The sequence below is a fragment of the Mixophyes fleayi genome, chromosome 9 (assembly GCF_038048845.1).
Source record: "Mixophyes fleayi isolate aMixFle1 chromosome 9, aMixFle1.hap1, whole genome shotgun sequence".
In the NCBI taxonomy this organism is placed as follows: Eukaryota; Metazoa; Chordata; class Amphibia; order Anura; family Limnodynastidae; genus Mixophyes; species Mixophyes fleayi.
This window is the reverse complement of record NC_134410.1, coordinates 133,610,077-133,622,576: the sequence shown is the minus strand read 5'-3', so window position 1 is coordinate 133,622,576 and position 12,500 is coordinate 133,610,077. Positions and strand designations below refer to the sequence as shown.

At 42.8% G+C, this 12,500-nt stretch overlaps 1 protein-coding gene and 1 long non-coding RNA gene across 2 annotated transcripts in view; one reads left to right on the top strand and one right to left on the bottom strand.

Annotated features, from left to right (window-relative positions):
• Positions 1–12,500, bottom strand: part of LOC142101380 (uncharacterized) — a 535,334-nt gene that overhangs the window by 84,178 nt on the left and 438,656 nt on the right. The gene's annotated exons all lie outside the window — the stretch shown is intronic.
• The window catches only part of GPSM1 (G protein signaling modulator 1), a 225,195-nt gene that overhangs the window by 750 nt on the left and 211,945 nt on the right, over positions 1–12,500 (top strand). The gene's annotated exons all lie outside the window — the stretch shown is intronic.

The window sequence follows — 12,500 nt, the reverse complement described above, 5'->3', positions numbered from 1 at the left end:
ATGGTATCAAAATACCGTTTCTTAATGTGTTTAGGGGTCATTAAATCTGGTCAGTGTTAATTGGAGACGGGGTAATACTGTGTGTAAAACTTTTCAATTTATTTTACTGTTTTTTTTTTTCCCCACTCATTGTACTTGGACCCCCAAGTGTCAGTGCTCCAAGTGTCAGTGCGCTGTTTGTTGTACATGGACCCCCAAGTGTCAGTGCGCCGTTTGTTGTACATGGACCCCCAAGTGTCAGTGCGCTGTTTGTTGTACATGGACCCCCAAGTGTCAGTGCGCCGTTTGTTGTACTAGGACCCCCAAGTGTCAGTGCTCCAAGTGTCAGTGCGCCGTTTGTTGTACATGGACCCCCAAGTGTCAGTGCGCTGTTTGTTGTACATGGACCCCCAAGTGTCAGTGCGCCGTTTGTTGTACATGGACCCCCAAGTGTCAGTGCGCTGTTTGTTGTACATGGACCCCCAAGTGTCAGTGCGCCGTTTGTTGTACATGGACCCCCAAGTGTCAGTGCGCCGTTTGTTGTACATGGACCCCCAAGTGTCAGTGCGCCGTTTGTTGTACATGGACCCCCAAGTGTCAGTGCGCCGTTTGTTGTACTAGGACCCCCAAGTGTCAGTGCGCCGTTTGTTGTACTAGGACCCCCAAGTGTCAGTGCGCCGTTTGTTGTACTAGGACCCCCAAGTGTCAGTGCGCCGTTTGTTGTACTAGGACCCCCCCCCCCCCCCAAGTGTCAGTGCGCCATTTGTTGTACTGGGACCCCCCCCCCCCCCCAAGTGTCAGTGCGCCGTTTGTTGTACTAGGACCCCCAAGTGTCAGTGCGCCGTTTGTTGTACTAGGACCCCCCCAAGTGTCAGTGCGCCGTTTGTTGTACATGGACCCCCCCAAGTGTCAGTGCGCCGTTTGTTGTACTAGGACCCCCAAATGTCAGTGCGCCGTTTGTTGTACTAGGACCCCCAAGTGTCAGTGCGCCGTTTGTTGTACATGGACCTCCAAGTGTCAGTGCTCCAAGTGTCAGTGTGTCGTTTGTTGTACTAGGACCCCCAAGTGTCAGTGCGCCGTTTGTTGTACTAGGACCCCCAAGTGTCAGTGCGCCGTTTGTTGTACTAGGACCCCCAAGTGTCAGTGCTCCAAGTGTCAGTGCGCCGTTTGTTGTACATGGACCCCCAAGTGTCAGTGCGCTGTTTGTTGTACATGGACCCCCAAGTGTCAGTGCGCCGTTTGTTGTACATGGACCCCCAAGTGTCAGTGCGCCGTTTGTTGTACATGGACCCCCAAGTGTCAGTGCGCCGTTTGTTGTACATGGACCCCCAAGTGTCAGTGCGCCGTTTGTTGTACATGGACCCCCAAGTGTCAGTGCGCCGTTTGTTGTACATGGACCCCCAAGTGTCAGTGCGCCGTTTGTTGTACATGGACCCCCAAGTGTCAGTGCGCCGTTTGTTGTACATGGACCCCCAAGTGTCAGTGCGCCGTTTGTTGTACATGGACCCCCAAGTGTCAGTGCGCCGTTTGTTGTACATGGACCCCCAAGTGTCAGTGCGCCGTTTGTTGTACTAGGACCCCCAAGTGTCAGTGCGCCGTTTGTTGTACTAGGACCCCCAAGTGTCAGTGCGCCGTTTGTTGTACATGGACCCCCAAGTGTCAGTGCGCCGTTTGTTGTACTAGGACCCCCAAGTGTCAGTGCGCCGTTTGTCGTACTAGGACCCCCAAGTGTCAGTGCGCCGTTTGTTGTACATGGACCCCCCCAAGTGTCAGTGCGCCGTTTGTTGTACTAGGACCCCCCCAAGTGTCAGTGCGCCGTTTGTTGTACTAGGACCCCCCCCAAGTGTCAGTGCGCCGTTTGTTGTACTAGGACCCCCAAGTGTTAGTGCGCCGTTTGTTGTACATGGACCCCCAAGTGTCAGTGCGCCGTTTGTTGTACTAGGACCCCCAAGTGTCAGTGCGCCGTTTGTTGTACTAGGACCCCCAAGTGTCAGTGCGCCGTTTGTTGTACTAGGACCCCCAAGTGTCAGTGCGCCGTTTGTTGTACTAGGACCCCCCCCCCCAAGTGTCAGTGCCCCGTTTGTTGTACTAGGACCCCCCCCCCCAAGTGTCAGTGCGCTATTGGATGGTTTCAAAGCTTCGCCGAAATAGATGTAGACAATCTGTACCCGTCCAGCTCCCAGGGCATGCTGGGCCTTATAGTTCCACCTGGAGTATAACAGCTTACCTAGGCCTGAACTACACATAAATAGCTGTAACGGAATGAAACATTTTAAACTGGGCTTGAGCCATGCAGTTCAGAAATGTAAAAATAAATATATGTCCCTTATTAGATAATAGTTTTAAACTGACTGCTCTGTTGCTAGGGAACTTAACCCTTTCCCCACTGGACAGGTCTGATCCAAGCACAGAAACGGAGCTTAGGGTGTAAGGAGCAGACTGAGCATTACTGTCTCCTTGGGTCTTCTTTACTATACATGAAACATTGAAATTATAATGTGTCATATTTAACCTTATTTACTGAAAACATTCTTGTCACAGCCAATGACAAACAAAGGACATAATCAATAATGTCTTTCATTGTCTGAGACCGGATGTACAATAGATTATCACCAACTCTGTACCTTGTTACATTCTTCCGTGTTTTGTTTTTATCTTTTAATTTAGATCTTGAGTCTGTCATGGTGTATGGCAGTGATGGGCAACCTGTGTGGCCCTCTAACCTTCAAAAGGGCCGCATGTTACCCTTTATCTCAATAATACTGTAAAACAATACTATTTAATGACAGAAAGAGACACCTATCTGTAATAACGTCAGCAGCATTTTACACAAGTAAGAACACACATTTAAGAATAAAGCAGGAAGGAGCTGGGGCCGCAGGTGAAGGCTCTGTGTACCCATCATCACCAGTTATTTATATAGCGCCACTAATTCTGCAGCGCTGTACAGAGAACTCACTCACATCAGTCCCTGCCGCATTAGAGCTCACAATCTAAATACCCTGATATACACACACATCCAGACCGAGAGAGACTAAGGGCAATTTAATAGCAGCCAATTAACCTACCAGTATGTTTTTGGAGTGTGGGAGGAAACCGGAGCACCCGGAGGAAACCCACTCAAACACAGGGAGAACATACAAACTCCACATAGATAAGACCATGGTCGGGAATTGAAATCATGACCCCCGCGCTGTGAGGCAGAGGTGCTAACCACTGAGCCACGTGCTGCCCATCACTGGTGTACGGACATATTACCACAACAACACAACCTCTTAGTACATTAGTGTCTCTGTTAGGGTGCGTCTTGTGAGGAGGTGCATTCAGGTATATCTGCGGCTGCCGGCACAGTGTAGGGTTTCTGCCACTTCACCATAAGGCTGGGTATGAACCTGTTAATCTGTTGTTAGAGTTCCTGTGGGAAAGGAGCACAAGTGGCGTTATTACACCGATGTACGTGGAATAAAATGACATATTATACACCGCTCTCTGGTTATGCATTGCGTTTTCTCAGCAGCGTTCAGTCACCTCTGTCTTAAAGGAAAGAAGTTATACACAATATTCAGCCTATTCATTCACTAGCAGCTAGTGACATTACTGAGGCACGAGGCTTGAAGTGCCTCAGCAACGTCACCAGTTGCTGATGAATGGATAGGCTGCATTATTGGCTACGCTGTGTGTAACTGACTGGCTGCACTTTAAGGCATGACGTTTGTGCAGCAGAATCGGATTAAAGTCATATATAGATGAATTAAATGTGATTTGTTGTTCCAGCTAAATCCACATTTACAAATTGCATATTGTAAATTAATTTGAACAATGCATCAAAAATCCATCAGTATTGTAACTTTGTCGTCGTTCCGTGGCTGCTGTTACTATGGCAACTATGTCTCCTATTGTTCTAGCTGTTACAGTGTTTCCTTTCTAAATTCAAGGATAGTATGTAGTTCGCTTCTGTTTGATGATACGGTCTGCAAAAGTTTACTATTTGTAAAAATGTACTATTGAAAATATTAAGTAATTTATAAAAACGTGTACGAATCTGTGTACACATGTGGAGGTTAGGCCAAAGTTTGATAGTACAATAACAAGCGATAGTCTGATATAACACATGTTATGCCAGTTTCCTTGTCATGCATAATATCATATATTTTACTATAAGCGTATAATTATAAATTATATGTGACGTGGACAGCATTATACTGCATTTTTCAAAACTCATTCTCCACCCAAAGGGCTTGTAATCTAAATTTGTTTGTTATAATTATTGTCAGTGTGACCTGTCCAGAACAGGTTTAGGGCTTTGTCATGTATAATGTAATCTCTTCGCCTAATTTCTTGTTTATGAGATATGTCACTGAACCAAAGTACTTAATCTCAGTCTGTGACTTTACACATTCAGATAAGTGTTAAAGTTTGAACTAACCACAGGAAAGGAAGAGAGCAGATGGGGGAGGCGTAGTGGGGGGCTGTGCTGTGCTGTATAGAGTCACCTTCGGACAATGGTAAGTGGCTTATGTAGTACTAAACAATCAAAAGGGTTTAGGCTGTATGGGGTTGTGGAGAGCAGAGATCGGTGGTCTTAACTTCAAACTCTTCTCCCAGTTGAGAATAGAATTCAACCCTTACTTTACCATTATGTACTGTACACATAATGTTATTGGAGAGGATTATACGTAGACGGTTTATGTGTGATATAAGGCAATTACCTGTGTGACCCAGGCCCTGAAAACCTTCTGGCTTATTGCCAAGTAGATACAGAGAATTTTCTTTTGAAGGGTAATTCCGAACCTCCCTGCAATGGTAGAAGCTGTCTGGTCCTAGGCAGGACCCAGGCTGTGCTGAGTGGCCCCTGAAATGTGGAGGTGAGGGAGTGGGAGAATACGATGGGGCCCAGTTAGGTCTGTCCAGAACTTTGTGACGTCTCTAACAAGCTTCTCTGGGCTCTTCCTCTACTTACATCAGTACAAAAGTTTTTCCACCTGGCTACGGCTTCCCATTCATTTCCCATTTTGCCAGGAATTGTAGTTTATTGTCTGAATGAGAATGTACAGATGAGATGGTGTCTTCTGGAAAGGAGAACTCCTGCAAAGTGCTGTTTCTATTAGTAACATTGCTTTGATGAAGGAATATATTACATGTTTTAAGAGTTGCCTGGTGCCTCTTTTTATAGGAAAACTGAGGAATGTGTGATACAAAACCACTTCTAATGCTGCAAAACACATAGGCAGATAGAGAGGATTTTCCAATCACATTTTCCAACTTGATCCAATTATAATACACTTGATTTTGATCAGATTATTATCATCCTTTTAGGGTGCAGTATCAATGCCCAGCAGGCTGGACAGCCTCAGTGATGTGGTGTGATATGATGGATGGGGTAAACCTGCTAATGACAGAGTATTTTATCCTGATTGCCAGAGGGAGCCAGTGAAAGGACTGGCAGAGTGAGGCAGCGATGATTGTGCCAATGGGGAGGTAAACAAGCCTGGCAGCCGCCTTCATTATGGCCTGTAGTGGAGCCAGTCTGAAAGGGAAGAATACAATTACATCTAGTTACAGTATGTGATCTGATAGAGAATAAGTCCAGGTCTTGCTGGCTTCTAGGATTGAATAAATGAGGGATGTTGTGTAGGTGTGTTTACCCCCCAGTGGTCTTTAATAAACTGTATAACAATGTGGAATATGCACAGAAAGAAATTCTTGCTGTTTCTTTGTGAGTGGAAAGACCAGATTAACAAGGACCGCAGGAAAGGTCCTTCTGCTCTGTTAGATCACAGTGGTAATGGCTGAAGTCATCCATCATTGTCTGCGTTGCCATCTGATTTAACAACGTTTCAGATTAAAAACAATCTGATTTCGACGTGTGTGCTTAAATTGTATAGTAATGTGATTTCACAGCAATACAATTGTCTGTTCAGAAACATTAATCTGATGTGTACGTGACCTGTTCATTCAGGTTTATATCTCCTGCGAGTGGTTGGTCTGTCTAATCTACTTCTATATTCTATAGGTTAGAATGTACTCACAACAGATAGCATATTGATACCTGGGGTCTGTTCCTCTGACTTTCCAAAGCTTTCCCTTCACTCAACAGTATTTCAGTAACTAGAAAATAAAATCTTGTACAACTACCGTTTAGAAACTTTGAAGTGGTTCCAGCGAATTCACTTTCCAGCCTGTTGCACAGAGAATACCTGACTCCGTTACTGAATCTGCCTGTCCTTGCACGGTCATGTCATTGTCCAGCTAACTGCCAGAGTGGGCATGTTAATGTCATTGTTCCTTATATTGTTTTTAGACCCTGGGAAAACTGTCCCATCAACAATTTTGCTGCTGTTTTAAATCCCCTGGAAAAGTCTTCATACTACATTTATACTCGGTATGGATCATAGTAATTGTGCTAATTACGTTTCTGTCACTGTCCAGTAACCCTGGATACATTTCTTGGTGCTGGCAGTCAAAGGGCTGTTGATGTGTTTTGGTAAAAGGTTCACCTGTGTTATTTGACATAACCCATCTCATTCCTGGCAGTGTGATATTCTAAAATCTCAGACACCTCTGTGTGGAGCATATGGCATTGATACAGTTTTTGGAAATCTAATTTGGGATTCATCATCCTATTTTTTCATTATGCTGCTAATCATTGTAAAGTGTTTTTGATGAGTATTATATCTGAAATATGGGCACCTAAATATATCCATTATACATTTATTTATTTATTTACCTTTTTTCATCAGGTCACGACAGAGGTGTTTCTGTTTTATGTATCACTATTAACCAGCAGGAATATGAGTAGTGAAGTCACTGCAAGAATAACTGATATGCTGTGATTGACAGTTTCAGCTCTTTGTGTCCTGTATTAGTTGCACTTAGAAGATTTAACCCTGTTATACCATACAAGTCTTCAGTTTTGGCGTTGGATGCTTTAGTATAGTGTGTATATATTATGACTAATTGTCTTCAGTTTTGGGTGGTGTCAATTGAATTAAAAATATAACATGAAATCATAGATACTCTGCAGCCACCTTGAGGACCCCGATCTCTTACATTTTTAGTTTTGGATTTAGTTATCCTGTAGAAATATTAGAATTAATCTCTGACGTGTGAACACTTTTTTTCCTAAGCGGAAATGTTTTTTTCTATAAAACCACTTTGTTTTCTAAGTCTGTAATGATTCAGTAGTGCTCTCTGGGCCACTCCAAAAGGTCTCTGAGATTGAAGCTGCCCACTTAGAAATATTAGACTGAACAATTCTGCTGGTACTTGGCACCAACGCGTTCCGTTCTCCAGAGGATTAATGCCTGTTGTTTCATTCACCTTAAAAGAACATTAAGAACAAAGATTGAACTGCGGGGTTCAGAGATTGGCATCTGCTTGTGCTGGAATTTTACTGCTGGAAACAATTTATTATGAACTGTGATCAACCCATTTTGTAAACACAATGACTTTTATATCATTTGGAACGACCAACCACGAACTGCTTTTACCCAGGGCTGACAGTGGGTACGTGGGCGCCCTAGGTATCCTCTAGCCCCCCATCTTGCTTCCAACCCAAGCAGCTGGGTGGGGTATAGTAGCAATGTTCTGCTTCCGTCAGACTGGCAGTATGACATCATAGCCCAGCGCCTCCCTCATTTTGACTTGTGGACCCCCTGCACTGAAGGGACAGGCAGCATAGTACTGACAGGCAGCATAGTACTGACAGGCAGCATAGTACTGTGGACTTCAGAAGAGTTCCCTCTCTGATTTCTGGGTTTCAGGGTCCCTGCACCTCTCTTGTGATCTCATGTAACAGACGTACTTGTCATTGTGCTGTCTGACGTCCATCCCTCCACCCGCTGAATCACTGCTGAGAACAGGCAGGAGTGTGAGTGCATCCTCAGTGCCATGACATACTCCCCACCAATCCGCTATTGGCTTATCTGTCTAATGCAAATTGGACAATGAAAACAAGTGTCTGATTGGTTGTTTCCATGTTAGTAAATATACCCTATTGTTATGAATAGGGCTCTGTAGCTGAGTCAGAGACACAACTGTAATAACATTGCAAACACATTCATTACAGATAGGATTCTGTATACAAAAGATTAATCATTGAATATATGACATGAGATCTCTGATTCACAGTTTTGTTAAACTATCATCATAACCATGTATTTATATGGCGCCACTGATTCCGTAGCGCTGTACAGAGAACTCACTCACATCAGTCTCTGCCCCATTGGGGCTTACAGTCTAGATTCCCTAACACACACACAGACAAAGAGAGACACAGACTAGGGTCAATTTGATAGCAGCCAATTAACTTACCAGTATGCTTTTTAGAGTGTGGGAGGAAACCGGAGCACCCGGAGGAAACCCATACAAACTCCACACAGATAAGGCCATGGTCGGGAATCAAACTAATGACCCCAGTGCTGTGAGGCAGAAGTGCTAACCACTGAGCCACCGTGCTGCCCAAACTATATCTAATGCCCTAATAAACTCTCTTTTATATTTAACTGCACTCAACAATATATAAACACCAAAAGTAACAAAAACACAGCTGGTTATTGCCACATACAATCATAACCCTGGAATAATATGAAGTCTACTATATAAATACAGTGGTCATCATTATGCCACCACTGCTGTCTGTTCTAGCAGTATCCTGGTGTAATCTCTATTTATATCCCCTGGTAACATCTGTCTGTATGAGCTTAAATTGTGTTTCCAAGCAGTAGTCAGCCTCTTAAAATCTGACATAAAGCAGATAGTCCGGGGATTGGTCACCCACGGCCACATTCATCAGAGATTCGTTAATCAGTTTACAGAACATCAAGCAGCATCGTCCACTAATGGCAGAAAAGAGAGATAAGTGGAAGATCCCTCAGATGTGGCAGCCTAGGACACACAACTAAATGTGTAAATATTATTATTACCATGTATTTATATAGCGCCACTAACTCCGCAGAGCTGTACAGAGAACTCACTCACATCAGTCCCTGCCCCATTGGAGCTTACAGTCTAAATTCCCCTAACACACACACAGACTAGGGTCAATTAATATATATATATATATATGTATGTATGTATGTTGTCTTAGCCAGGTTTGGGAGGCTGTTTATATCCTCAGCGCATTTCTCTAATTTCACTGTTAGATTTTATAAATGTGAGTTGTTTTAATTGAATGTAATAATATTTGAAGCGGATCAGCCGAGGGCAGATGTTCACAGGTAGTCACAGGGCCGTCAGTGTTTACAATGTATACAGTACTGAGAGTGTGAGTGGGGCCGCCGATAGACAGAACGTGAGAGGTAACGCAGAGTACCTCATCAGCTAGTTCTAGCTCTACCCCATCCCCACATTACATGAAGAAAGTCAATTATATTTATTATCTATCTTTGTGAGATTCATTTTCCCAGTTAATAAAACCTGGTAGTAAGGAGCACGATTGAGCCGTTTTGCAGCGATGTCTAATGACAGTAATGACTAGATACTAATTTACCCAGACAAGATTATGAGCAGAAGTTGGGGATGCTCAAGCAGCCACATCTATAGGAACAGGGTGGACTCATTCTAGTATCAGGAAAGGTATAAGTTTTGCTGAAGTGCGTAGTCTAGTGGTAGATATCCTGATAGCATTGCCCAAATCTGGTGTCCTATCTCTAAAGCCTATTATCATGTGTATCTGTAGTAAGGAAGTCTCTAGTCTCACAGATATCACCATGCGCTAAGAATGATTCCCTCTCGTAAAACAGCCATCTCTTGGTGTCCTACAGCTAAGGAGCATTCTGTGGCTAGTTTTACTTTTAGTCCTTGTTTTCTGCAGCTCTGCGGTGGAATATACTACATGGGATAAATGGTACATGGGATAAATGGTACATGGGATAAATGGTACATGGGATAAATGGTACATGGGATAAATGGTACATGGGATAAATGGTACATGGGATAAATGGTACATGGGATAAATGGTACATGGGATAAATGGTACATGGGATAAATGGTACATGGGATAAATGGTACATGGGATAATTGGTACATGGGATAAATGGTACATGGGATAAATGGTACATGGATAAATGGTACATGGGATAAATAGTACATGGGATAAATGGTACATGGATAAATGGTACATGGGATAAATAGTACATGGGATAAATGGTACATGGATAAATGGTACATGGGATAAATAGTACATGGGATAAATGGTACATGGGATAAATGGTACATGGGATAAATAGTACATGGTATAAATACCTCCCGTCTTAAGTCTTGTGATGTTTCTCCTACATGTTGAGCAAGAAAGGTTTGTTTTATATCTTGTGTTAATTCTCGGAATATATCAAGTTTAGGGTCTAACATGGAGTTAAAAATCCCTAAAAATAGGGAGTTCATAGTATGAGCCTATAATTATAATTAATCATTGTGTGGTAAGTGGGGAGTATTGATGTTAATCAGAAACATCTGGGTGCCTCTAAGGTACGGCACAAAATTATACATATAAGTCAGTAACTTACATCTTCACTTCCTGCAATATATAATGCAGTTTTATTATTGTAGTTAGTTGAGATATGAGGCATTAAATGCATGTACCACCCATGGCTTCTATTTGTGATCCATAATATGTGTTTCTGGGACATCGGAAGACTTGAGGCTTATTTTTGATATAGTCAAACTCTAGGGAACGCTTACATTTGTCATTAAGGCTTCACGTTCCACAACATTATGGAAATGTTACGTCAATACACAATATATAATATATACATAAAATGGTTTATGGCATATGAATATGCAGTGTTGGGCAACGCCATTGTAGCTGATTATTTTCTAACCTAATTTGTAATTCAATGATTTAAAGAAAGTCTTCCATATGGTTTATGATCCAATTGAAATGTAACTGAAGATTTTGCTGGAAGTAGCTATGACCATAGGTACAGAGACATTACTACTAACACAAAATAATAATATAATACAAATGATGAACGAGTTGAAAAATTACTGCATTTCATTTTACCATTTGCCTAAAAATATTTTTGTTGTTGCGCTTTCTATGTGTGTACAGCACACGGGGCGTTGGCGGCGTGATTTCCTCTTTCCAGTATCTGGCTTGGTTTTGCGTCAGTAATGTGCTTGTATTGTTCCTGGCTGACACCTCATCAGTCACAAGAGGTTGTTAATCCGTAGCTGCCTTTCCAGAATTCCTTTTGCTTTTCTACCTGTGTCTATTTTAAAGCACATCCTGTTTGTTGTGAAATAACCAGGTCCTGCTATTGCCCAGATAATCTGCTTGTAATCAGTATATGAGGCTGGGTGATGATCACTGCAGTCAGCTGTCACTCTGACAGGTGTCTTTCACTCTCTATTAGAGTGCTGGTACTGTCACTGAACCGACAGCATTACAATGTATCACCGCTGGGAGCTGGATTCCTGCCGAGAGCGGAGGAACCCCACTGCTTACCAGAAGTCTTTCCTCTAGTGTTTAATTCATTAATCCAGCAAAGAAAATTATTACAAAATGTCTCTTAGCTTAAATAGATTAAACAAAAATAACATCTTTAGGAGACTATTCAAATGTGTAGTGAAAGTGCTTCTGTTCAGTCACGTTCTGTAGTCGTTTCCTGGGGATAGGATGCAAAGCTGCTCTATGTACAATTGTATCTGGTGCAACTCTGCCTGATGATAGTAATACTTTGCTGAAAGGGACAGGAGGAAGCTTGCAAGATAGAGCAATGCATTTAGTAACGGTTGCAGGAGGGCACACACAAGGCAATAAACTAACACATGAAGGGACGAAACACCTTTAATTCAATAACTCTTTTGGAGGGCAGCAGGTCTCGCCAATCAATAGACCCATATTGGCTAATAAACATAACAGCTCATCATTTATTTTTTTCCAGAAATATTTTTATTGTGGATGTTAACATGACAGTATATGCATATGTGTACAATACACAGCGAGTTTAAGCCTAGGACAACTTGTTAGATTAAGGTCCTTGTCCAGATGCGGAATTATTGGCAGAGATGGTTGTGTAAAGGGCTACATATTGTTAAACTATAAAGCAATCTAAAATGAAATAGACGTAGTGCTATGGGTTTATTATTCATAATAATAATAATAATAAAAAATTTATTTATTTATAAGACGCCACAGATCCCATAGCGCCGGATACATAAGCAAGTAACAAATAGATGAGGTAATACATATAAGTAGCACAGATGAGTGTGAGTAAGGCTATGGGGACTCACACAGAGTGCAGTAAAATGCATGATAGGCCATACAAGGGAGTCAGACAGTAGACCGACATGGGACAATAGGTAGAGAGGACCCTGCCTGTGAGAGCTTACATTCTAGAGGGGGGGTGGTGAGAGACAGTAGGACCAACTGGGAGAAAATGCAGATGGCAGGTGAGGTGATGGAGAAGATGGTCAGGAGGTGGTGGGATAGGTGAGCTTGGAAAGGTGAGTTTTGAGTGAGCGGTTGGGGGGGAGTTGAGTGAGGCGGGGTAGGGAGTTCCAAAGAATAGGGCAGCACT